The sequence below is a fragment of the Rattus norvegicus genome, chromosome 9 (genome assembly GCF_036323735.1).
Source record: "Rattus norvegicus strain BN/NHsdMcwi chromosome 9, GRCr8, whole genome shotgun sequence".
Lineage (NCBI taxonomy): Eukaryota > Metazoa > Chordata > Mammalia > Rodentia > Muridae > Rattus > Rattus norvegicus.
The window spans coordinates 89249962-89275791 of NC_086027.1; positions in this window are offsets into that span (position 1 = coordinate 89249962).

Genomic DNA, 25830 nt, shown 5'->3' on the forward strand with positions numbered 1-25830 from the left:
AATCCTATTAAAAATGGGGTATAGAGCTAAAGAAAGAGTTCTCAATGGAGGAATACTGAATGGCTGAGAAGTACCTAAAGAAATGTTTAGCATCCTTACTCACCAGGGAAATGCAAATCAAAATAACCCTGAGATACCACCTCACAGCTGTCAGAATGGCTAAGATCAAAAACTCAGGTGACAGCAGATGCTGTTGAGAATGTGGAGAAAGAGGAACACTCCTCCATTGTTGGTGGGATTGCAAGCTGGTACAACCACTCTGGAAATCAATCTGGAAGTTTCTCTGAAAATTGGACATAGTACTACCTGAGAACCCAGCTATACCACTTCTGGGCATATACCCAAAAGATGCTCCAACATATAACAAGGATATATGCTCCACTATATTAATAGCAGTCTTATTTCTAATAGCCAGATGCTGGAAAGAACCCAGATGTCCTTCAACAGAGGAATGGATACAGAAAATATGGTACATTTACGCAATGGAGTACTACACAGCTATTAAAAACAATGACTACCTGAAATTCTTAGGCAAATGGATGGAACTGGAAAATATTGCCAGAGTGAGGTAACCCAGTCACAAAAGAACACAAATGGTATGCACTCACTGATAAATAGATATTAGCCCAAAAGCTTGGAATACCTAAGGAAAAATTCACAGATCATAGGAAGCCCTAGGAGAAGGAAGACAAAAAATGTGGATTTTTCATTCCTTCTTAGAAGGGAGAACAAAATACTCACAGGAGGAAATTCTGGGACAAAGTGTAGAGCAGGGCCTGAAGAAAAGCTCATCCAGAGACTGCCCGACCTGAGGATCCATTCCATATGCAACCACCAAACCCAGTTACTATTGCTGATGCCAAGTAGTACTTGCTGACAGGAGCCAGATATGGGTGTCTCCTGAGAGGTTCTGCCAGGGCCCTACTGATACAGATGAGGATGGTTGCAGCTAACCATTGGACTGAACAAGGGGACCCCAATGGAGGAGTTAGAGAAAACACTGAAAGAGTTGAAGGAATTTGCAACACCATAGGAAGAACAACAATATCAACCAACCAAATCCCACCAGAAGTCCTAGGGACTAAACTACCAGCCAATGAGTACACATGGAGGGACCTGTGACTGCAATCACAAATGTGGCAGAGGACGGAATTTTCCAGCATCAATAGAGGGAAATGCCCTTGGTCCTGGGAAGGCTTGTTTTCCCCAGTGTAGCGGAATGCCAGGGCATTGAGGTTGGCGTTCGAGGGTGGGAATGGCAGTATCTTCATTGAAGCAGGGGGAGGGGGAGGGGTTATGGGAAAGGGGGAGAAAAAGGGATAACATTTGAAATGTAAATACATAAAATATCCAAGAAAAATAAAATTATAAAAAAATTTAACAACATGAGTAAAGAAAGCGATGTCCCAGTTCTCTCTGTCTAGCGCAGCGGGATGAACACCAATGCTTTCTCTGTAACTGCTGCTCGAAACAGAAGGACAAATACATGTCTTTGGAAAGGCCAGGAAGGGAAAATGGTGACAAAAATTGGAAGCTAAAAATCAAGTTAAAATTGATTCCCAGAATCCACATGGTAGCTCACAATCATTTCTGACTCTAGTTTTAGAGGCTCTAGCTTCCTCTTCTGACTCCAAGGACACCAGCTATGTGGGTGGTTCACAGGCTGCCTGCACACAGATCCCATACACATGAAATAATGTACAAAAAAAGTAAATTAAGGGACAACTAACATACCAGGCCATAGGAAAGCTGAGATTGAGAGCCTAGAAGGGATCCTTACAACAATCCCAACAACAGCAGGACCGGCGTGTTGGGAAGTATCCAATGGCTGTGAACGTGCAGTGTGGCAGCACCCAATGCACAAATACGCATCTGTGTGGGTTACCCAGTCATGTACCCCACTAATGAAGAGCTTTGTGCTGCTTCTGTACGGGTCTCTTTCTCGGTTTCTGACAATCTCTGTTGCCCTCCCACGCAGATCCACACAGTTGTACATACACTGAATTCAACATGCATTCCTAATGCCTCGCTTTGACTATGCCCGGTACCAAATAATTAGGAAGAAAAATCTGGAAATCTTTTATTGTGAAAGGCGAGAGCTCAAAACAGGACGAAAAATACCTGCAATGCGCGTAAACAACAAAGGGAAAAGAAGACAAATGCTCTTCATTAGCGTGTCTGGAAGATGATGTGAAGAACAGCGTTAGTAGAACAGAGAGGTTTTATTAAAGATAACGAAGATCGTAAGGAAATGAGAATTTGCAGGTTGAAAATAAGATAGCAGAAACATGTAGGTCAGAGTCTGTGAAGAAAGTTAATATCAGCAAAAATAGGGGTTTCTGTTCCCATGGCTAAGAGGCTGGCCCCGTTGGAATTACAAAGCACCCGTGTCTCAAAGAGGAAATGAAACTATTAAAAATGAAAGACAAAGCTCTGGGATGGATAAAACAATCTTCAAAGGGAAATTTGTACCTTAAATGAATTTTGTACCTTTTAATGTATCTACTAATCTTATCTTTTTTTTTGGCTTCACAGGTAAACTATTTCAGACTGTCCTTTCTTAAGGGCAACAAGTGTAATCATGTGGCATAGTTCAACTAATACTATAGGAACAGATGTCATTACTCCCCTTTTAGGCTCGGCCTCCAAAATGCCTACCTACTCTCCAAATTCTTCATCGCTGGTCATGTTTTACCTCCACTTGCAGTGCGAATGAAGGGGTTCTATCCAGGGTGTCTCGAAGATGCTTAGGCAGCAATAGCCATGCTTTGGATTCTGTTTGGATGCTTATATCCAAGGACTGGAACATCACTGGTCCTTGACTTTTCAGGACTTTTACACAGGACTGAGAGTGTACCCTGCACCCTTAGCATAAAGTGAACAACTTCTTTCAAGTTCTTGACTCAGGGACACAGTAGTTTGAAAGGATTTCTTTATCATTAGCCTTGCACTGTGTATGCAGAGTGAGGGAAAAGGAAGGGGGGAAGTGAGGAAGGGAGGGAGAGGGGAAGGGAGACAGGGAGGAGGAAGAGGAGGAGGAGGAGGAGGAGGGGGAGGAGGGGGAGGAGGAGGGGGGGGAGGAGGAGGAGGAGGAGGAGGAGGAGGAGGAGGAGAGAGCATTGAGAGCCTGAAACTGTTTATTCACTCATTTATATATTATCTATCAGGTAACGACATACTAAGTATGATACCTGTGGGGAAAAAAACCAGACTCTGTGCCTGGAGTAAAGAGGTCAGTCATATAGATACATATGATCATAAAAAATCTAGATCAGTGTTAGCATCAGAAAGAAACAAACTACCCAGAGAATGTTCTTTGGGGACGAGGGCCTTGTATAGCCTTTCTGGAACATTAAAGGTCTTCAGAAAACTTAGCCAGACTGTTAAAGGCCTTGCAAACCACCCAAAAGTGATTAGGTAAAATGCTATTTTGTTGTTGTTGTTGCTGTTGTTGTTATTGTTGTTGTTTTAAGGTTTAAAAGGTGTTTGGGGCTGGAAAGGAGATTGTGAATTAGAGCAAAAATAAGTAGCTTTGTGAGGAATGTGAATGTACTGGCTGATTTTATGTGTCAGACACAAGCTGGAGTTGTCATAGAGAAAGGAGCCTCAGTTGAGAAAATGCTTGCATGAGATCCAGCTGTAAGGCATTTTCTCAATTAATGACCAAGGGGGGAGTGCCCAGCCCACTCTGGTCCTGGATTCTATAAGAAAGCAGGCTGAACAAGCTGTGGGAAGCAATCCAGTAAGCAGCACCTCTCCGTGGCCTCTGCATCAGCTCCTGCCTCCAAGTTCTGCTCTGTGTGAGTTCCTGTCCTGACTTCCTTTGGTGATGAACAGCCATGTGGAAATGTAAGCTGAATAAACCCTTTCCTCCCCAACTTGCTTCTTGGTCATGATGTTTTGTGCAGAAATACAAACCCTGATTAAGATAAATTGATACCAGCATTGTGGAGTATTCCTGTGACAACATGACCATGTTTTTCAGAGGACTGTGGAAGGACTTTGGAACTTTGGCCTAGAAAAGCCATTGGGTGTTAAGAGCTCTGTGGGATGTTCTGCAGGAGCTTGGAAGATAATGTTGGGAACAGTGCAGAAGATGGAGGCCTGGCTTGTGAAATTTCCCAGGGAAGATTAAAGACTCCCATCAGGGCTGTTGCTGTTTTGATTGTGAAGATTCTGTTTTTGGTTAGCTGGGGCTGAAGAATCAGCTGTGATTAACAAGATACCAGAACTACTAAAGTGAGACCTTTGCATTACTGGGATTATTGATGCTGGTCAGCTGGAGCTAAGAAATTAGCAGTGATTAAGAAGAAACCAGCATCATTAAGGTGAAATCTTCTGGGAGGGTTTCCTGAGAGCACAGAGAAGCTATGTTCCAGAGGCAGCCACAGTTGTACCTCATGTTGGCAGTCAGACTTGGTAATGTGTAAGAGTCACCCAGGTGGTACAGGTTTTGAAACATGAAGGGGTAGCAACTGATGCTTGGCACTGTGAGAGACCAGGAGAGGCCATTGGTGAAGGTGCAGCCTCAGTGGCAGTTGAAGACTCAGGACTGGAGGGAGTCCTGAGAAATTGAGGATTAGCATCATGAAAAGAGCCTATGAAAGGCTATTTGTGAAAGTGCAGTCCAGTTGCAGCAGAAGACAGCAGTGTTTTGGAGATGCTGTTAACATGAGATGACCACCAAGATAGCAGCAGTGGCATACAGACCGCTGGAGCCTAGAAGACAAGGTGTGTGCTACAAAGGGCAGACCTGGAGAAGTGATCTTGGAGGAGCCCAGAAGATTGTGAGTGGATCCCAGGCATTGGCTGGTTAGAGTTTGATTTTGCTTTTGATTGTGACTGTGCCCTGGTATTTTTCCCTCTTTTTTTTTTTTTTTTTTTTTTTATTAACTTGAGTATTTCTTATATACATTTCGAGTGTTATTCCCTTTCCCCCTTCCTTATGGGTGTTCCCCTCCCAACCCTCCCCCCATTGCCGCCCTCCCCCCATAGACTAGTTCACTGTGGGTTCAGTCTTAGCAGGACCCAGGGCTTCCCCTTCCACTGGTGCTCTTACTAGGATATTCATTGCTACCTATGGGGTCAGAGTCCAGGGTCAGTCCATGTATAGTCTTTAGGTAGTGGCTTAGTCCCTGGAAGCTCTGGTTGCTTGGCATTGTTGTACTTTTGGGGTCTCGAGCCCCTTCAAGCTCTTCCAGTTCTTTCTCTGATTCCTTCAATAGGGGACCTATTCTCAGTTCAGTGGTTTGCTGCTGGCATTCGCCTCTATATTTGCTGTATTCTGGCTGTGTCTCTCAGGAGCGATCTACATCCGGCTCCTGTCGGTCTGCACTTCTTTGCTTCATCCATCTTGTCTAATTGGGTGGCTGTATATGTATGGGCCACATGTGGGGCAGGCTCTGAATGGGTGTTCCTTCAGTCTCTGTTTTAATCTTTGCCTCTCCCTTCCCTGCCAAGGGTATTCTTTTTCCTCATTTAAAGAAGGAGTGAAGCATTCACATTTTGATCATCCGTCTTGAGTTTCGTTTGTTCTAGGGATCTAGGGTAATTCAAGCATTTGGGCTAATAGCCACTAATCAATGAGTGCATACCATGTATGTCTTTCTGTGATTGGGTTAGCTCACTCAGGATGATATTTTCCAGTTCCAACCATTTGCCTACGAATTTCATAAACTCGTTGTTTTTGATAGCTGAGTAATATTCCATTGTGTAGATGTACCACATTTTCTGTATCCATTCCTCTGTTGAAGGGCATCTGGGTTCTTTCCAGCTTCTGGCTATTATAAATAAGGCTGCGATGAACATAGTGGAGCACGTGTCTCTTTTATATGTTGAGGCATCTTTTGGGTATATGCCCAAGAGAGGTATAGCTGGATCATCAGGCAGTTCAATGTCCAATTTTCTGAGGAACCTCCAGACTGATTTCCAGAATGGTTTTACCAGTCTGCAATCCCACCAACAATGGAGGAGTGTTCCTCTTTCTCCACATCCTCGCCAGCATCTGCTGTCACCTGAGTTTTTGATCTTAGCCAATCGCACTGGTGTGAGGTGAAATCTCAGGGTTGTTTTGATTTGCATTTCCCTTATGACTAAAGATGTTGAACATTTCTTTAGGTGTTTCTCAGCCATTCGGCATTCCTCAGCTGTGAATTGTTTGTTTAGCTCTGAACCCCATTTTTTAATAGGGTTATTTGTTTCCCTGCGGTCTAACTTCTTGAGTTCTTTGTATATTTTGGAAATAAGGCCTCTATCTGTTGTAGGATTGGTAAAGATCTTTTCCCAATCTGTTGGTTGCCGTTTTGTCCTAACCACAGTGTCCTTTGCCTTACAGAAGCTTTGCAGTTTTATGAGATCCCATTTGTCGATTCTTGATCTTAGAGCATAAGCCATTGGTGTTTTGTTCAGGAAATTTTTTCCAGTGCCCATGTGTTCCAGATGCTTCCCTAGTTTTTCTTCTATTAGTTTGAGTGTGTCTGGTTTGATGTGGAGGTCCTTGATCCACTTGGACTTAAGCTTTGTACAGGGTGATAAGCATGGATCGATCTGCATTCTTCTACATGTTGCCCTCCAGTTGAACCAGCACCATTTGCTAAAAATACTATCTTTTTTCCATTGGATGGTTTTGGCTCCTTTGTCAAAAATCAAGTGACCATAGGTGTGTGGGTTCATTTCTGGGTCTTCAATTCTATTCCATTGGTCTATCTGTCTGTCTCTGTACCAATACCATGCAGTTTTTATCACTATTGCTCTGTAATACTGCTTGAGTTCAGGGATAGTGATTCCCCCTGAAGTCCTTTTATTGTTGAGGATAGCTTTAGCTATCCTGGGTTTTTTGTTATTCCAGATGAATTTGCAAATTGTTCTGTCTAACTCTTTGAAGAATTGGATTGGTATTTTGATGGGGATTGCATTGAATCTGTAGATTGCTTTTGGTAAAATGGCCATTTTTACTATATTAATCCTCTGGCGTCCGAGATGTGTGTGCAGGGAGCAGTCTCTTCTGGTTTCCCAGGCCTGTCTGCCTCTCTGAAGGTTTAGCTCTCCCTCCCACGGGATTTGGGTGCAGAGAACTGTTTATCCGGTCTGTTTCCTTCAGGGTCCGGCGGTGTCTGTGGCAGGGGTCCTGCCGCTCCTGGGCCCTCCCCCACGGGAGCCCAGAGGCCTTATACAGTTTCCTCTTGGGCCAGGGGTGTGGGCAGGGGTGAGCAGTGTTGGTGGTCTCTTCCGCTCTGCAGCCTCAGGAGTGCCCACCTGACCAGGCGGTTGGGTCTCTCTCTCACCGGGTCTGGGAGCAGAGAGCTGCTGCGGGCCGGGATCCGCGGGTGTGGGACTTCCGGTAAACACAGAACGTGCCCGGTTCTAGAGAAATTCTGCTTCCGTGTGTCCCAAGCTCACCAGGCAGCTTTCTTGCAGCAGAAAATTTGGTCTTACCTGTGGTCCCGAGGCTCAAGTTCGCTCGTGGGGTGCTGTCCAGGGGCTCTCTGCAGCGGCAGCAACCAGGAAGACCTGTGCCGCCCCTTCCGGGAGCTTCAGTGCACCAGGGTTCCAGATGGTCTTTGGCTTTTTCCTCTGGCGTCCGAGATGTGTGTGCAGGGAGCAGTCTCTTCTGGTTTCCCAGGCCTGTCTGCCTCTCTGAAGGTTTAGCTCTCCCTCCCACGGGATTTGGGTGCAGAGAACTGTTTATCCGGTCTGTTTCCTTCAGGGTCCGGCGGTGTCTCTGGCAGGGGTCCTGCCGCTCCTGGGCCCTCCCCCACGGGAGCCCAGAGGCCTTATACAGTTTCCTCTTGGGCCAGGGATGTGGGCAGGGGTGAGCAGTGTTGGTGGTCTCTTCCGCTCTGCAGCCTCAGGAGTGCCCACCTGATCAGGCGGTTGGGTCTCTCTATTTTTCCCTCTTAAAGAAAGTATTTTAGTGGAGCCCACAGTTAAGAGACTTTGAATTGTAAAAAGACTTTGAATTTCAAAAGAGATTGGATATTTTAAGGGAATTGAAACTTTAATATGTAAGAATTTGTAAAGACTGTGGGACTTTTAAAGTTATTTAGATCTTGGGGATGAAAGTGAGGTTTGAGTCTTAATAGTGATGTGTTGGTGTGTCAAGTTGACAGGGGGTCAGTTGTACTGACTGGTTTTGTGTGTCAACTTGACCTAAGCTGGAGTTGTCACAGAGAAAGGATCCTCCCTTGAGGAAATCTCTCCATGAGATCCAGCTGCAAGGCATTCTCTCAATTAGTGATTAAGGCAGAAGGGCCCAGCTCATTGTGGGTGGTGCCATCCCTGGGCTGGTGGTCCTGGGTTCTATAAGAAAGCAAGCTGAGCAAACCAAGGGGAGCATGGCAGTAAGCAGCCCCTCTCCATGGCTTCTGCATTGGCTCCTGCCTCCAGGTTCCTTCCCTGATTTCCTTTGGTGATGAACAGCAATGTTTAAGCTGATCAAACCCTTTCCTCCCCAACCTGCTTCTTGGTCATGATGTTTGTGCAGGAATAGAAACCCTAACTAAGATGGTGAGGATACAGGAGAATTTAGGATATTTTTGCAGTTTATTAAGATGTAAAGTCAAGAAGAAAATGTCTGCTACAGGTAATATTTTAGTCATTTTCAACACCAAATTTAACAATGCTCTCATTATGCTTTCTTTGCAAGGATTCTTTTGCTGGATGACTTCATTGCTTGTAGGAAAACACTCTTTATCTTCAAGAAATACTCGCCTTGGCTAATTATTTCAAGTGGTGAGATGCCCTTAGATTTAGCGATGAGGATGAACTGCTATTGAGATTTCTGATTGAATCTGCTGTGGGACAGAACTCTTATCCCAAATATAAGAGATGAACCATCACGCTTGGTTCTTTTATTGCTTTATATAAGCGACTGTTCAAAATGAACTGTGCAATTTTCTCTGCTGCATTGTATTAGAACAAAGAACGTTGTTCGTTCCCTAGACTACCGGGGCACATTGGACAAAGTAAAAGGGAATAGCAGGTTTCTCTGAATTTATTTATTTTTTTTAAATAAAGAGCAGATATCTTTTGGTAGGAAAAGAAATAAGAATACCCAGTCATTCAGTTCTTGAAAGAGACGGTTGGTGTACTTACAAACAAGTCCCGAGTCTACTTCTGAAAGGACAAATAACATAAATGGTGGGAGTATCTGACTCCCGAGCCCAAGCTGATGCAGTCATAGGGATGTGGGTTCAAACAGTCCAGCTGGGCTGGAAACCATCAGATAGTCCCTGTTATCATAGTAGAGCTTGTGGGTGGAATAACCAGGCCCTGGCCATGGCTTCACCAGGCAGTGAGATCACCTGCCTTTAGGGCTCTGACACATTGTTCAGAAGATAAGCAGAATTCTCATTTTGAAATATCCAGGATTACAACTCAGGGAAGAGACTTGGAATTTTTGATTCACTCCTGGTTTACCTTTCAGGAAATTTGTTCTAGTTTTGGTTCAGAGGGCTCATCTGTGAAACTTTGTCAATGGCTATGGAGATGCAGAAGTTAAAGTAACAGAATATACAGACTTTCCTTGTCTTTGTGATGAACTAAAATAACTTCTACACATTAACATTTTATTCTTGTGTGTATTCAGTTCACATGCTTTGCCTCTGGAAGTGTTTATAAATTAAGCAAATGGCCATGGGTTTGTATAGGCAGCTATCCATCTACTGAACCATATAGAAACTAGTAATATAAGGTTATGGAGTTTTCACTATCCAATTCCTTCTGTGAAGCCACAATTATGCTTATACCTAAACCACACAAAGACCCAACAAAAATAGCTTCAGACCAATTTCCCTTATATCAATGCAAAAATACTCTATAAAATTCTCACAAACCTAATTCAAGAACACATTGAAATGATCATCCATCACGATCAAGTAGGCTTCATCCCAGGGATGCAGGGATGGTTTAATATATGGAAATCCATCAACATAATCCACTATATAAACAAAATCAAAGAAAGATAAAGTTTTAAGAGTATCAGAAAAGCTGATGGACACCAATTAAAAATAGTTAAAATTGCTGTGCTCATTTTATATTACCACTTTTCTCTATTTTTTAATTAAATAGTTACTTTTACAATTGGCTTTTTTGGGGATTATAATTATACTAAAACTTTAATTTATAAACTAAGAAGAGATGATAAATGCACTTTAGTTATAGAGTTGAACTCTCATCTTCCATTCCAAATAATCACATTGACTTTTCTGTCCCTGCAATAGTTTTAATGCTGTCCTTTCTTTTTTTTCCTCTATCTTTATTAAATTGGGTATTTCTTATTTACATTTCAATTGTTATTCCCTTTCCTGGTTTCCAGGCCAACATCCCCCTACCCCTCTCCCCTCCCCTTCCTTATGGGTATTCCCCTCACAACCCTCCCCCCATTGCCGCCCTCCCCCCAACAGTCTAGTTCACTGGGAGTTCAGTCTTAGCAGGACCCAGGGCTTCCCCTTCCACTGGTGCTCTTACTAGGATATTCATTGCTACCTATGAGGTCAGAGTCCAGGGTCAGTCCATGTATAGTCTTTAGGTAGTGGCTTAGTCCCTGGAAGCTCTGGTTGCTTGGCATTGTTGTTCATATGGGGTCTCGAGCCCCTTCAAGCTCTTTCAGTCCTTTCTCTGATTCCTTCAACGGGGGTCCTATTCTCAGTTCAGTGGTTTGCTGCTGGCATTCGCCTCTGTATTTGCTGTATTCTGGCTGTGTCTCTCAGGAGCGATCTACATCCGGTTCCTGTCGGCCTGCACTTCTTTGCTTCATCCATCTTATCTAGTCTGGTGGTTGTATATGTATGGGCCACATGTGGGGCAGGCTCTGAATGGGTGTTCTTTCAGTCTCTGTTTTAATCTTTGCCTCTCTCTTCCCTGCCAAGGGTATTCTTGTTCCCCTTTTAAAGAAGGAATGAAGCATTCACATTTTGATCATCTGTCTTGAGTTTCATGTGTTCTGTGCATTTAGGGTAATTCGAGCTAATTTGGGCTAATATCCACTTATCAGTGAGTGCATAGCATGTGTGTTTTTCTGTGATTGTGTTTCCTCACTCAGGATGATATTTTCCAGTTCCAACCATTTGCCCACGAATTTCATAAAGTCATTGTTTTTGATAGCTGAGTAATATTCCATTGTGTAGATGTACCACATTTTCTGTATCCACTCCTCTGTTGAAGGGCATCTGGGTTCTTTCTAGCTTCTGGCTATTATAAATAAGGCTGCTATGAACATAGTGGAGCATGTGCCTTTGTTATATGTTGGGGCATCTTTTGGGTATATGCCCAAGAGAGGTATGGCTGGGTCCTCAGGTAGTTCAAACAATTGATTTTTTGAGAAGGCAAGTGTGGCCACTCCCTAGCAGGCTGAACCCTAACAGTAGAGCAACACAGAGGGAGTTGTGGGCTTCATCTAGTCGGTTTGGCAGCTGCAGCAAGGCTCCTTCTAGTCTCAGTCTGTGTGCAGCTTATAGAGGATGCTGGTGGGAAGGTAGAGCATGGTGGTCAGAAGGGAAAGGTAAGACTTAAATTTGTAACTTCTTGTTTTTTATAAATGAGAAAGAAGGGTCCATGAAGCATCCACTGGCTTGCCCAGCCCCAAGACAAAGGGAGGTGTATGGACTCAGTTAATTCTGGATGTTTTACCTACATTCCTGCTGGGTTCTTTAGCAGCTCAAAAACTTGCTCTAGAGTGACAATTAATATAAACTTCTGGTTTACAAACATAAGAGAATGAGTCAAGGGACTCAACTCTGACCTGGGGGGAGGTGTCAATGTCCAGAAGTTGTGTCTGAGCCATGTGTATTAATCTTATCATAAAGCAAGTGGGAAGCTTACAAACTTCTTCAATAGGACACTCGGATCTTCCTGAAGCTTCTATCTATGAAATTGCACACTAATTTAGAAAGATACTTATTTTTTTATTAGAAAAATTATGGGTGAATAGGACAAATGGAATCTTCTGAGATATTTTGGGCAACATTAGAGAAAGTTTTACTTGTATTTACCTCAGATTAAAAAAAAAAAAACACACCGTTTTTCTCTGAGTGCGATGACGGTGCCCATACACCCAGACTAGAAGCAAGATTGCAGTCTTCAAACTTTGGGAGCGCCCTTGCCCAAGATACACAAAAAAAATACTAATGATCTCCAATGACTGAACCATGTTCTTGGTTTTCCCAGCATTCCTGGATGAGATGCAGGTTTTTTTTTTTCTTATGTTTCTCTGGCTTTTTGTTTCAAAGCAGAAATAAAATACAAGCTGTGGGTCTTGACTATTTGTCTGATATGCCTTCCCCAACCTGTTCTCAGAAACACACAAAACTAATGGGTACTCATGAAAGCATTCTAGGGCAAAAATCTAATTAAAACACGCCATGAAGACTTGCTGTCTCGTGTCTTCCTATTTTCTTCTTTCTTCTGTGCTGGCAGTGCAAATCTGTCCTGGTAAAGTCTGTGGAGTTATTTTTTCCCTTCGTTTTGTACCAGGATGTAACAACATCATTAAGAAGAGAGCTGGAAGGCAAGAGACAGCTATTAGAATGGCACACATTCAGGGACTGTTGGCCTTGGTGTTGATGAAGCTGCGGAACAGACAGAACTCTCCTGCATCGTTGTTAGGAACATGAAATGAAACGGTCAATTCGAATAAGGCTCTGGCTGTTTCTGTAAAACTAAGATAGATGTATAATCTGCCACTTGACACAGTAATTTTGCTTCTGGGACCTGATGGAAAGGGGCAATGAGACATATAGTCAATGTTGATCCAAAATAACTCTGACCTGGAGGCAAGCCTTTCGAATTATCAACAAGTTAAACAATGTACAGTATGTGCAGCCAGTGGACTACCTCAGCACCACAGAGGACAAACTCCTGATTTCATGCCCGCATGAATGTCAGGATTTTTATGCCAAATGAGAGAAGCCTTATATAAAATTTCAATTATAATTCCACTTACGCTGTGTTCTAAAATGCGAAAACCTGATTTGTGGATCCAAACAAGAAGCCAGACGTTAAAGAGTCGTGCATGCAATCTAAGCACACTCAACGTTATTGAGGCACGAGAAGTGTAAAATTTGAGGACAGCCTGAGCAATAGCATGAGACCTCGAGTCAAAAGTAAAAAATAAAATGCGACCTTTCTGTTGTCGGTACCCACAGTGGTGTCCTCCAGCATCCTGGAGACCTGTCTGCGAGGGCGCCAGCCCAGATGCGTGGGTTAATCAGTGCGGGAGCCTCCTCTTGTGCCTGTGGCTACACACAAGGCCAGGTAAGGAGGTATGCGTTTGGAATGACTGTTCAGTTTTTTGTATGTGTCTCATTTGGAGGTACAATGCTCTTGCTTTTTTGCTTGGTAGCCTTTCGATCAAGGCATCCCCGACACAGTAAGTAGCAACAGTTTGCTCTGGTGGAGGATAGAGTTCACAGTTCCTGAATCCTGGGGTTGCGTCCTTTAGATGAGGGCCAGGTGATTAGGGTGCTGTCGTAATTGTAGGTTCTTCCAGGCCCCATTCATAAAGGGTCTTACTTCCTGTCTCAACAACAGAGAATGCCTGGCTGTGTGGCATTGTAACAGGGTCTGCAGAAGCCATTCTCGATAACTTCTGTAGAAGTAATTATTGGCAAACAAAGTGGCCAACATAGAAAATTGTCACTACAGCGGTTTCTCACCTTGCAGCCAATGTTAAAAAAAATACCTGAATACCTCTGATTATCAGTTGACTTATGAATTTATCTGTTGAGACAGACACCAGATGACTTCTCTCATTTGATAGATAAGCTGCGAGGAAACAGATGAAAGTTGTGGCTTTCAGAATGTCATGATTGTGCTGTAGCCATGCACCTGCAGGCCCTCTTTCTTGTCTGCCTACTGTTAGGGAACTTTCTGGCGCAGGGCGTGGCCATTTGTATCCATTAGAGCACAGGAGAATTATGTATATTGTGTGTGCTCACTTTTTTTTTGCCCTCAGGTTCTAGGTGGGAAGACCCAGTGTTTCATCTGACTCTTGTCATGAGCTATCTAGAAAGTCAACTGTGGCCGGGAAGGGTGTGATAATAACTTAACTACCTATATTCTGTTTTAGTGTGATGGTAGTGTTGTTATATACCATGAAACAGGGATGCTGCATTATACAAGATCATTTGCCAATTAAACTCTTAATTAATAATGTCCAGGTTGAAGGTTTAAAAGGAGGAGCTGTGTGGATGCCAGCAACTTAAGATTTATTTTTGAAAACTCTCATTACGTGGGTCTGGAGAGATGGCTCAGAGGTTAAGAGCACTGTCTACTCTTTCAGAGGTCCTGAGTTCAAATCGTAGCAACCACATGGTGGCTCACAACCATCTTTAATGGGCTCCAATGCCCTTTTCTGGTGTGTCAGTGTACTCATATAAATAAAATAATATGCATAGATCTTTTTTTTAAAAAAACTGATTAATTCTGTATGTGTCGGCAAGTCTGTGAGTAGATCTGTGTGTGAGAGTGCAGCTGGCCAGAGAGGCCTTGGATCCCTGGGAACTGGGATACTAGGTGGTGATAAAATGCCCAATGTGGGTATTGGAACCAAATTCAGTATAACAGCAGTGTGTGTTCTAAACCACTGATCAGTCTCTCCAGCCCCAGCTTAGAAAAATCATAAAATGAGATGGATGATGGATTATTACAGGACTGTATAGATTGATAGAAGTGTGATTACAAAGAAAATAGAGAAAATTACGAGTAGTGTAATGTATACTGAAGCATTAGTGGTGTGTATGTGCATGTGTGTGTGTGTGTGTGTGTGTGTGTGCGCGCGCGTGCATGTGTGAGTGTGGGTGTACGTGTGCCAGGATAATTGTACAGAGATTAGTGGACAGTGCTAGGAGTTCACCTTTTTTTGTTACTTTTTATTTTTTTGAGGTAGGTCACCTTTGTTCGTTATTGCAATGCATACCCCCAGGTTAGCTGTCCCAAGCTTCTGAAGAGTCTGCTCTCTCTGTCTTTTCTTTTACTGTAGCAAGATTTCAGACTTCCTGGCTTTATGCGAGCCCGAGGATTTGAATTCAGGCCTTCACACTTGTGTGGTAAGAGCATTGCACACTGAATCATCTCACTAGCCTCAAGTTATGCCTAAATAGCAAATTTTTTTATTACTGGAATCTTGTTACATTTACTCAACCCTTTTCAAACTGTATTATCAACTTGATCTTTTCTTCCTCTGAATTATTTTCCAAACTAGAGCAGACACTATATACTGTGACACTTGGTTATGCCTTTTTAGAACTGTGTAGGTAGTGTTTATCATCTTGACTTGGAGATGAACTTCAGGAGGGCAAATTAGTGATTGGATTGGATTGGATTGCTCTCAATTCTTCATCCCCGAATTCCCCCTCTAGTATTCACAACACTTAGAAGAGTGCTTACTTCAGGAGAATGTCTGCCAGTCCAACTAAGCTTTGACATACCCGTACATAGCAACCGGGGGCTCTTTTGTTATGCTCAGTGGAGTCTGTACTTTGTGCTTCAAGGAGGGCCTACCTCAGAGCACTACACCAGGCTGTTCCCTGGAGAGATTCCAGTTTCCATTTCATAATGCTGAATGTTCACTATTTATAGCTCAATTGTATTCATAAAGAAGCGAGGCCACGAGACATTGATAGAGTAGAGCCAAATGAAATTTCTCCAGCAAAGTAAACTCAGATTTATTGGGCTGCATTTGGCAGGTTTGTGGCATGGTTCTTCCCTTGGCATTCTTCAGAGACACCATGGCAGTGTGGGAAGCTGGTGAAACAAAGTGACATCTGTACTTGAAATCAACAGACACCTTTACCCAGAGACAGCAGTAGACCTTTGACAACAAAGTCATCATGGAGTGGTTTGCGTTAGGACTGCCTTTTTTGCCCAGGAACCCGCTGGTCTTGTCTTTATTCAGTGATTGATGACCCTGTGGAGAGAGAATTGGGACTCTATGAGCTGCTCATCCCAGGAGCAACTCTAGGACTTATGGGCAGGAGTAATTAATCTACAATGAGGAGATAATTAAAATCCAAGATCTAGATTGCAAAACTCAAAGGAGAAGAATGAAGTATCATACAGTGTTTCCTGCCTTTTCCATATTGAACTGATATTAATGATAGCTGGTCGAGCTCTCATTTGACAATATTTATCTACCATAACCACCGCTCATGCATCCGGGCTGCAGTAAGACTCACAGTGTAGCTGAGGATGCTCTTAATTTCCTAAGAAACATCTGGTTAGTGTGGTGCTGCAAGTTAAGCCCAGAGCTTCCTGCACAGTAGGCAAGCCCTCTGCTCACAGATTTAAATTTCCAGCTTCAGCTCCTGTTTTTTAAGCAAATGAGTTTTTTGGAACAAGTCAAAAACATAAAATGCAAGAATTTTTGCTGCCATTTCAGGGGATAAAATTCTTTTTTTTTATTTTTTAAAATTTTTTATTAGATATATTTCTTTACTTACATTTCAAATGTTATTCCTCTTCCTGGTTTCCTGTCCATAAGACCCCACCCTTCCCCTCCCCCTCCCCCATACGGGTGTTCCCCCATACATCCCCCTTACTGCCCCCCCAAATTCCCCTGCACTGGGGGTCCAACCTTGGCAGGACCAAGGGCTTCCCCTTCCACTGGTGCCCCAACAAGGCTATTCTCTGCTACATATGCAGTTGGAGCCCTGGGTCAGTCCATGTAGTATCTTTTGGTAGTGGTTTAGTCCCTGGAAGCTCTGGTTGGTTGGCATTGTTGTTCTTATGGGGTGGCAAGCTCCTTCAACTCTTTCAATCCTTTCTCTAATTACGCCCCCCTCAAGGGGGTCCTATTCACAGTTCAGTGGTTTGCTGCTAGCATTGACCTCTGTATTGGACATACTCTGGGTGTGTCTCTCAGGAGAGATCTATATCCGGTCCCTTTCTACATGAACTTTTTAGCTTCATCCATCTTATCTAGTTTTGGTGGCTGTATATATATGGGCCACATGTGGGGCAGGCTCTGAGGAGATAAAATTCTAACCTAAACTCTTTTATTTCTAACTCCAGAGCACGCTCATTATTCTTCACATCAGGAGGGTTTTGGGGGAGTCTGACTGTGTCCGTGAATTTCCTCAGCTCTGCTCATGTGGATAAAAGGTTTTTCTTCCCCGATACCCAGGGTGACTCATCAGTCGGTACAGGGTAAAACATATCTGTCTTTTATTTATTTATTTATTTATTTTTTGATTCCACAGTTCTATGATTGTAACCTTTGAGATGATCCTCCCAAATGTACCAGACTTGGCAAAGAAATCCTCTTATTAAAATTACTTTTTGACACCCGCGGATCCCGGCCCGCAGCAGCTCTCTGCTCCCAGACCCGGTGAGAGAGAGACCCAACCGCCTGGTCAGGTGGGCACTCCTGAGGCTGCAGAGCGGAAGAGACCACCAACACTGCTCACCCCTGCCCACATCCCTGGCCCAAGAGGAATCTGTATAAGGCCTCTGGGCTCCCGTGGGGGAGGGCCCAGGAGCGGCAGGACACCTGCCTGAGACACCGCCGGAACCTGAAAGAAACAGACCGGATAAACAGTTCTCTGCACCCAAATCCCGTGGGAGGGAGAGCTAAACCTTCAGAGAGGCAGACAAGCCTGGGAAACCAGAAGAGACTGCTCCCTGCACACACATCTCGGACGCCAGAGGAAAAAGCCAAAGACCATCTGGAACCCTGGTGCACTGAAGCTCCCGGAAGGGGCGGCACAGGTCTTCCTGGTTGCTGCCACTGCAGAGAGCCCCTGGGCAGCACCCCACGAGCGAACTTGAGCCTCGGGACCACAGGTAAGACCAAATTTTCTGCTGCAAGAAAGCTGCCTGGTGAACTCAAGACACAGGCCCACAGGAACAGCTGAAGACCTGTAGAGAGGAAAAACTACACGCCCGAAAGCAGAACACTCTGTCCCCATAACTGACTGAAAGAGAGGAAAACAGGTCTACAGCACTCCTGACACACAGGCTTATAGGTCAGTCTAGCCACTGTCAGAAATAGCAGAACAAAGTAACACTAGAGGATAATCTGATGGCGAGAGGCAAGCGCAGGAACCCAAGCAACAGAAACCAAGACTACATGGCATCATCGGAGCCCAATTCTCCCACCAAAACAAACATGGAATATCCAAACACACCAGAAAAGCAAGATCTAGTTTCAAAATCATATTTGATCATGATGCTGGAGGACTTCAAGAAAGACATGAACACACTTAGGGAAACACAGGAAAACATTAATAAACAAGTAGAAGCCTACAGAGAGGAATCACAAAAATCCCTGAAAGAATTCCAGGAAAACACAATCAAACAGTTGAAGGAATTAAAAATGGAAATAGAAGCAATCAAGAAAGAACACATGGAAACAACCCTGGATATAGAAAACCAAAAGAAGAGACAAGGAGCTGTAGATACAAGCTTCACCAACAGAATACAAGAGATGGAAGAGAGAATCTCAGGAGCAGAAGATTCCATAGAAATCATTGACTCAACTGTCAAAGATAATGTAAAGCGGAAAAAGCTACTGGTCCAAAACATACAGGAAATCCAGGACTCAATGAGAAGATCAAACCTAAGGATAATAGGTATAGAGGAGAGTGAAGACTCCCAGCTCAAAGGACCAGTAAATATCTTCAACAAAATCATAGAAGAAAACTTCCCTAACCTAAAAAAAGAGATACCCATAGACATACAAGAAGCCTACAGAACTCCAAATAGATTGGACCAGAAAAGAAACACCTCCCGTCACATAATTGTCAAAACACCAAACGCACAAAATAAAGAAAGAATATTAAAAGCAGTAAGGGAAAAATGTCAAGTAACATATAAAGGGAGACCTATCAGAATCACACCAGACTTCTCGCCAGAAACTATGAAGGCCAGAAGATCCTGGACTGATGTCATACAGACCCTAAGAGAACACAAATGCCAGCCCAGGTTACTGTATCCAGCAAAACTCTCAATTAACATTGATGGAGAAACCAAGATATTCCATGACAAAACCAAATTTACACAATATCTTTCTACACATCCAGCACTACAAAGGATAATAAATGGTAAAGCCCAACATAAGGAGGCAAGCTATACCCTAGAAGAAGCAAGAAACTAATCGTCTTGGCAACAAAACAAAGAGAATGAAAGCACACAAACATAACCTCACATCCAAATATGAATATAAAGGGAAACAATAATCACTATTCCTTAATATCTCTCAATATCAATGGCCTCAACTCCCCAATAAAAAGACATAGATTAACAAACTGGATACGCAACGAGGACCCTGCATTCTGCTGCCTACAGGAAACACACCTCAGAGACAAAGACAGACACTACCTCAGAGTGAAAGGCTGGAAAACAACTTTCCAAGCAAATGGTCAGAAGAAGCAAGCTGGAGTAGCCATTCTAATATCAAATAAAATCAATTTTCAACTAAAAGTCATCAAAAAAGGTAAGGAAGGACACTTCATATTCATCAAAGGAAAAATCCACCAAGATGAACTCTCAATCCTAAATATCTATGCCCCAAATACAAGGGCACCTACATACGTAAAAGAAACCTTACTAAAGCTCAAAACACACATTGCACCTCACACAATAATAGTGGGAGATTTCAACACCCCACTCTCATCAATGGACAGATCATGGAAACAGAAATTAAACAGTGATGTCGACAGACTAAGAGAAGTCATGAGCCAAATGGACTTAACGGATATTTATAGAACATTCTATCCTAAAGCAAAAGGATATACCTTCTTCTCAGCTCCTCATGGTACTTTCTCCAAAATTGACCATATAATTGGTCAAAAAACGGGCCTCAACAGGTACAGAAAGATAGAAATAATCCCATGCGTGCTATCGGACCACCACGGCCTAAAACTGGTCTTCAATAACAATAAGGGAAGAATGCCCACATATACGTGGAAATTGAACAATGCTCTACTCAATGATAACCTGGTCAAGGAAGAAATAAAGAAAGAAATTAAAAACTTTTTAGAATTTAATGAAAATGAAGATACAACATACTCAAACTTATGGGACACAATGAAAGCTGTGCTAAGAGGAAAACTCATAGCGCTGAGTGCCTGCAGAAAGACACAGGAAAGAGCATATGCCAGCAGCTTGACAGCACACCTAAAAGCTCTAGAACAAAAAGAAGCAAATACACCCAGGAGGAGTAGAAGGCAGGAAATAATCAAACTCAGAGCTGAAATCAACCAAGTAGAAACAAAAAGGACCATAGAAAGAATCAACAGAACCAAAAGTTGGTTCTTTGAGAAAATCAACAATATAGATAAACCCTTAGCCAGACTAACGAGAGGACACAGAGAGTGCGTCAAAATTAACAAAATCAGAAATGAAAAGGGAGACATAACTACAGATTCAGAGGAAATTCAAAAAATCATCAGATCTTACTATAAAAACCTATATTCAACAAAATTTGAAAATCTTCAGGAAATGGACAATTTCCTAGACAGATACCAGGTATCGAAGTTAAATCAGGAACAGATAAACCAGTTAAACAACCCCATAACTCCTAAGGAAATAGAAGCAGTCATTAAAGGTCTCCCAACCAAAAAGAGCCCAGGTCCAGACGGGTTTAGTGCAGAATTCTATCAAACCTTCATAGAAGACCTCATACCAATATTATCCAAACTATTCCACAAAATTGAAACAGATGGAGCCCTACCGAATTCCTTCTACGAAGCCACAATTACTCTTATACCTAAACCACACAAAGACACAACAAAGAAAGAGAACTTCAGACCAATTTCCCTTATGAATATCGACGCAAAAATACTCAATAAAATTCTGGCAAACCGAATTCAAGAGCACATCAAAACAATCATCCACCATGATCAAGTAGGCTTCATCCCAGGCATGCAGGGATGGTTTAATATACGGAAAAGCATCAACGTGATCCATTATATAAACAAACTGAAAGAACAGAACCACATGATCATTTCATTAGATGCTGAGAAAGCATTTGACAAAATTCAACACCCCTTCATGATAAAAGTCCTGGAAAGAATAGGAATTCAAGGCCCATACCTAAACATAGTAAAAGCCATATACAGCAAACCAGTTGCTAACATTAAGCTAAATGGAGAGAAACTTGAAGCAATCCCACTAAAATCAGGGACTAGACAAGGCTGCCCACTCTCTCCCTACTTATTCAATATAGTTCTTGAAGTTCTAGCCAGAGCAATCAGACAACAAAAGGAGATCAAAGGGATACAGATCGGAAAAGAAGAGGTCAAAATATCACTATTTGCAGATGACATGATAGTATATTTAAGTGATCCCAAAAGTTCCACCAGAGAACTACTAAAGCTGATAAACAACTTCAGCAAAGTGGCTGGGTATAAAATTAACTCAAATAAATCAGTTGCCTTCCTCTATACAAAAGAGAAACAAGCCGAGAAAGAAATTAGGGAAACGACACCCTTCATAATAGACCCAAATAATATAAAGTACCTTGGTGTGACTTTAACCAAGCAAGTAAAAGATCTGTACAATAAGAACTTCAAGACACTGAGGAAAGAAATTGAAGAAGACCTCAGAAGATGGAAAGATCTCCCATGCTCATGGATTGGCAGGATTAATATAGTAAAAATGGCCATTTTACCAAAAGCAATCTACAGATTCAATGCAATCCCCATCAAAATACCAATCCAATTCTTCAAAGAGTTAGACAGAACAATTTGCAAATTCATCTGGAATAACAAAAAACCCAGGATAGCTAAAGCTATCCTCAACAATAAAAGGACTTCAGGGGGAATCACTATCCCTGAACTCAAGCAGTATTACAGAGCAATAGTGATAAAAACTGCATGGTATTGGTACAGAGACAGACAGATAGACCAATGGAATAGAATTGAAGACCCAGAAATGAACCCACACACCTATGGTCACTTGATTTTTGACAAAGGAGCCAAAACCATCCAATGGAAAAAAGATAGCATTTTCAGCAAATGGTGCTGGTTCAACTGGAGGGCAACATGTAGAAGAATGCAGATCGATCCATGCTTATCACCCTGTACAAAGCTTAAGTCCAAGTGGATCAAGGACCTCCACATCAAACCAGACACACTCAAACTAATAGAAGAAAAACTAGGGAAACATCTGGAACACATGGGCACTGGAAAAAATTTCCTGAACAAAACACCAATGGCTTATGCTCTAAGATCAAGAATCGACAAATGGGATCTCATAAAACTGCAAAGCTTCTGTAAGGCAAAGGACACTGTGGTTAGGACAAAACGGCAACCAACAGATTAGGAAAAGATCTTTACCAATCCTACAACAGATAGAGGCCTTATATCCAAAATATACAAAGAACTCAAGAAGTTAGACCGCAGGGAAACAAATAACCCTATTAAAAATGGGGTTCAGAGCTAAACAAACAATTCACAGCTGAGGAATGCCGAATGGCTGAGAAACACCTAAAGAAATGTTCAACATCTTTAGTCATAAGGGAAATGCAAATCAAAACAACCCTGAGATTTCACCTCACACCAGTAAGAATGGCTAAGATCAAAAACTCAGGTGACAGCAGATGCTGGCGAGGATGTGGAGAAAGAGGAACACTCCTCCATTGTTGGTGGGATTGCAGACTGGTAAAACCATTCTGGAAATCAGTCTGGAGGTTCCTCAGAAAATTGGACATTGAACTGCCTGAGGATCCAGCTATACCTCTCTTGGGCATATACCCAAAAGATGCCTCAACATATAAAAGAGACACGTGCTCCACTATGTTCATCGCAGCCTTATTTATAATAGCCAGAAACTGGAAAGAACCCAGATGCCCTTCAACAGAGGAATGGATACAGAAAATGTGGTACATCTACACAATGGAATATTACTCAGCTATCAAAAACAACGAGTTTATGAAATTCGTAGGCAAATGGTTGGAACTGGAAAATATCATCCTGAGTGAGCTAACCCAATCACAGAAAGACATACATGGTATGCACTCATTGATAAGTGGCTATTAGCCCAAATGCTTGAATTACCCTAGATCCCTAGAACAAACGAAACTCAAGACGGATGATCAAAATGTGAATGCTTCACTCCTTCTTTAAATGAGGAAAAAGAATACCCTTTGCAGGGAAGGGAGAGGCAAAGATTAAAACAGAGACTTAAGGAACACCCATTCAGAGCCTGCCCCACATGTGGCCCATACATATACAGCCACCCAATTAGACAAGATGGATGAAGCAAAGAAGTGCAGACCGACAGGAGTCGGATGTAGATCGCTCCTGAGAGACACAGCCAGAATACAGCAAATACAGAGGCGAATGCCAGCAGCAAACCACTGAACTGAGAATAGGTCCCCTAGTGAAGGAATCAGAGAAAGAACTGGAAGAGCTTGAAGGGGCTTGAGACCCCAAAAGTACAACAATGCCAAGCAACCAGAGCTTCCAGGGACTAAGCCACTACCTAAAGACTATACATGGACTGACCCTGGACTTTGACCCCATAGGTAGCAATGAATATCCTAGTAAGAGCACCAGTGGAAGGGGAAGCCCTGGGTCCTGCTAAGACTGAACCCCCAGTGAACTAGTCTATGGGGGGAGGGCGGCAATGGGGGGAGGGTTGGGAGGGGAACATCCATAAGGAAGGGGAGGGGGGAGGGGGATGTTTGCCCGGAAACCGGGAAAGGGAATAACACTCGAAATGTATATAAGAAATACTCAAGTTAATAAAAAAAAAATTACTTTTTATTACAGTAAGAACCAAATGAAAGTTTACCACTTTCGCCATTTTTATCTGTACAGTTCAGCAGTGTTAAATATTGTTATTTTGTGGAATGGATCTACACCTTCGAGTCTTGCTAAACAGAAATGGGGTATATGATACATGTTATGATAACATAGCTGACTTATTTCTGTGAGGTGTTTGAAACAGTGAAACTCATAGAAACTGAAAGCAGAGCAGAGGTTGCCAGGGCCTGAAGTACGGAAGTTTGTCTAATGATTATAAGGTTTGTATTATGCAGGATTTGAAGAAGACCTTGCTGACTGCCGGAGATGCTGTCTTTTCCCTAATGACTCTCTTTGTTGAGAATCAAATGGCCGTAGCTGATTAAGTCATTGCTCTTTAGTTTATTTCTGGATCCCTGTTCTGTTTCCCTGGCCGGTGTGGCAGTACCACGCTGCTTTGCTTACGTGCACTCTGCAGTGTTTTTTGAAATTGCGTGTTTGAGATCCACGAGCATTGTTTTGTCTCTTCAGGCTTGTACCATTTGGTAATATTTTGTACATATAGATAGACTGAGTTTTGTTTCTGTGAGGAATGCCATTGGTGTTTTCATTAACAATTCATTGAGTTGGTAGATTGATTTTAGTAATATACTATTTTCACACAATTTATTCTGTTTATCTATGAACACTAGATATCTTTCCATTCTTAGTGGCTTCATTTATTAAGCATCTTAAAGTTCTCACTGTAGAATCACATCCTCTGACAGGCTTATTCCTAGACAGTCTGTCTGTCTGTCTATCTATCTATCTATCTATCTATCTATCTATCTATCTACCTATCTATCTATCTATCATCTATCCATCTATAAATGCATTCATGTATCTATTTTATATTGATCAATCTAGCTATTATCTATCATTATCTATGTATATCTATATCTATCTATCTATCTATCTATCTATCTATCTATCTATCTATCTATCTATCCTCTATCTACATATCTATTTTATATTGATCAATCTAGGTATTATCTATCTATCTATCTATCTATCTATCTATCTATCTATCTATCATCTATTATCTATCTATCTATCTATCCTCTATCTACATATCTATTTTATATTGATCAATCTAGGTATTATCTATCTATCTATCTATCTATCTATCTATCATCTATTATCTATCTATCTATCTATCTATCTATCTATCTATCTATCTATCTATCTGGAGCTTTCTGCTTTAGCATGTTCATTATTGGTATAAGAGGATTTACTGTTGTGTGCTGATTTAGTATCTTACTACTTTTCTGAAAGTTTTTATGAGATCGAAGATTATCCTGGTGAAGTCTTTAAAATTTAGTAAGTATGAGGTTTTATTGTCTGCACATGGGGATGATTTTATTTATTTTCTCATTTACATCTTTTTTATGTTGTCTTATTGCTGTAACTAAGACTTCAAGCATGATTCTGCATAAGAATAGAGGGGGTAGATAGCTTAGTCTCACTTCTAAGTTTGAGGGATTGTGTTAATTTTTCCTATATTATAGTATTGACTGTAGTTTTGCTGTATTTAGCCTTCATAAACCTGGGCTTCTTTTTTTTTAAAATTCCTTGTTTCTTTGGCCTTTTAGTGTTTTTTTAAAAGTTTTTTTAAAATTTATTTATTTTATGTGAGTACAATGTTACTTTCTTCTGTCAAGCACACCAGAAGAGAGCATCAGATCCCATTAAGGATGGTTGTATGCTACCATGTAGTTGCTGGGATTTGAACTCAGGACCTCTGGAAGAGCAGTCAGTGCTCTTAACCACTGAGCCATCTCTCCAGCCTTGGCCTTTTAGTGTTAATAAATGATTAACATTGTCAGAGGCCTTCCCCACATTTACTGTGATAACCATGTGGTTTATGTTAATTTTTAATTTAATGATTCTGAAATTACCTGGGCACGGGCCTCTGGGCATGCTGTAAGGGATTACCTTGATATTATACAGTGAGGTGGGAAGACTCACTGAATGCATATATTGCCCTTTCTAGGACCCTGGCTGTGTAAACAGAGAAGGGGACACAGCAGAGTGCACGCAGTCGCCAGTTTCTGTTTCCTGTGGGTGTGATGTGCTTAGCTACTTCAAGCTGCTGGGAGACAGCTGC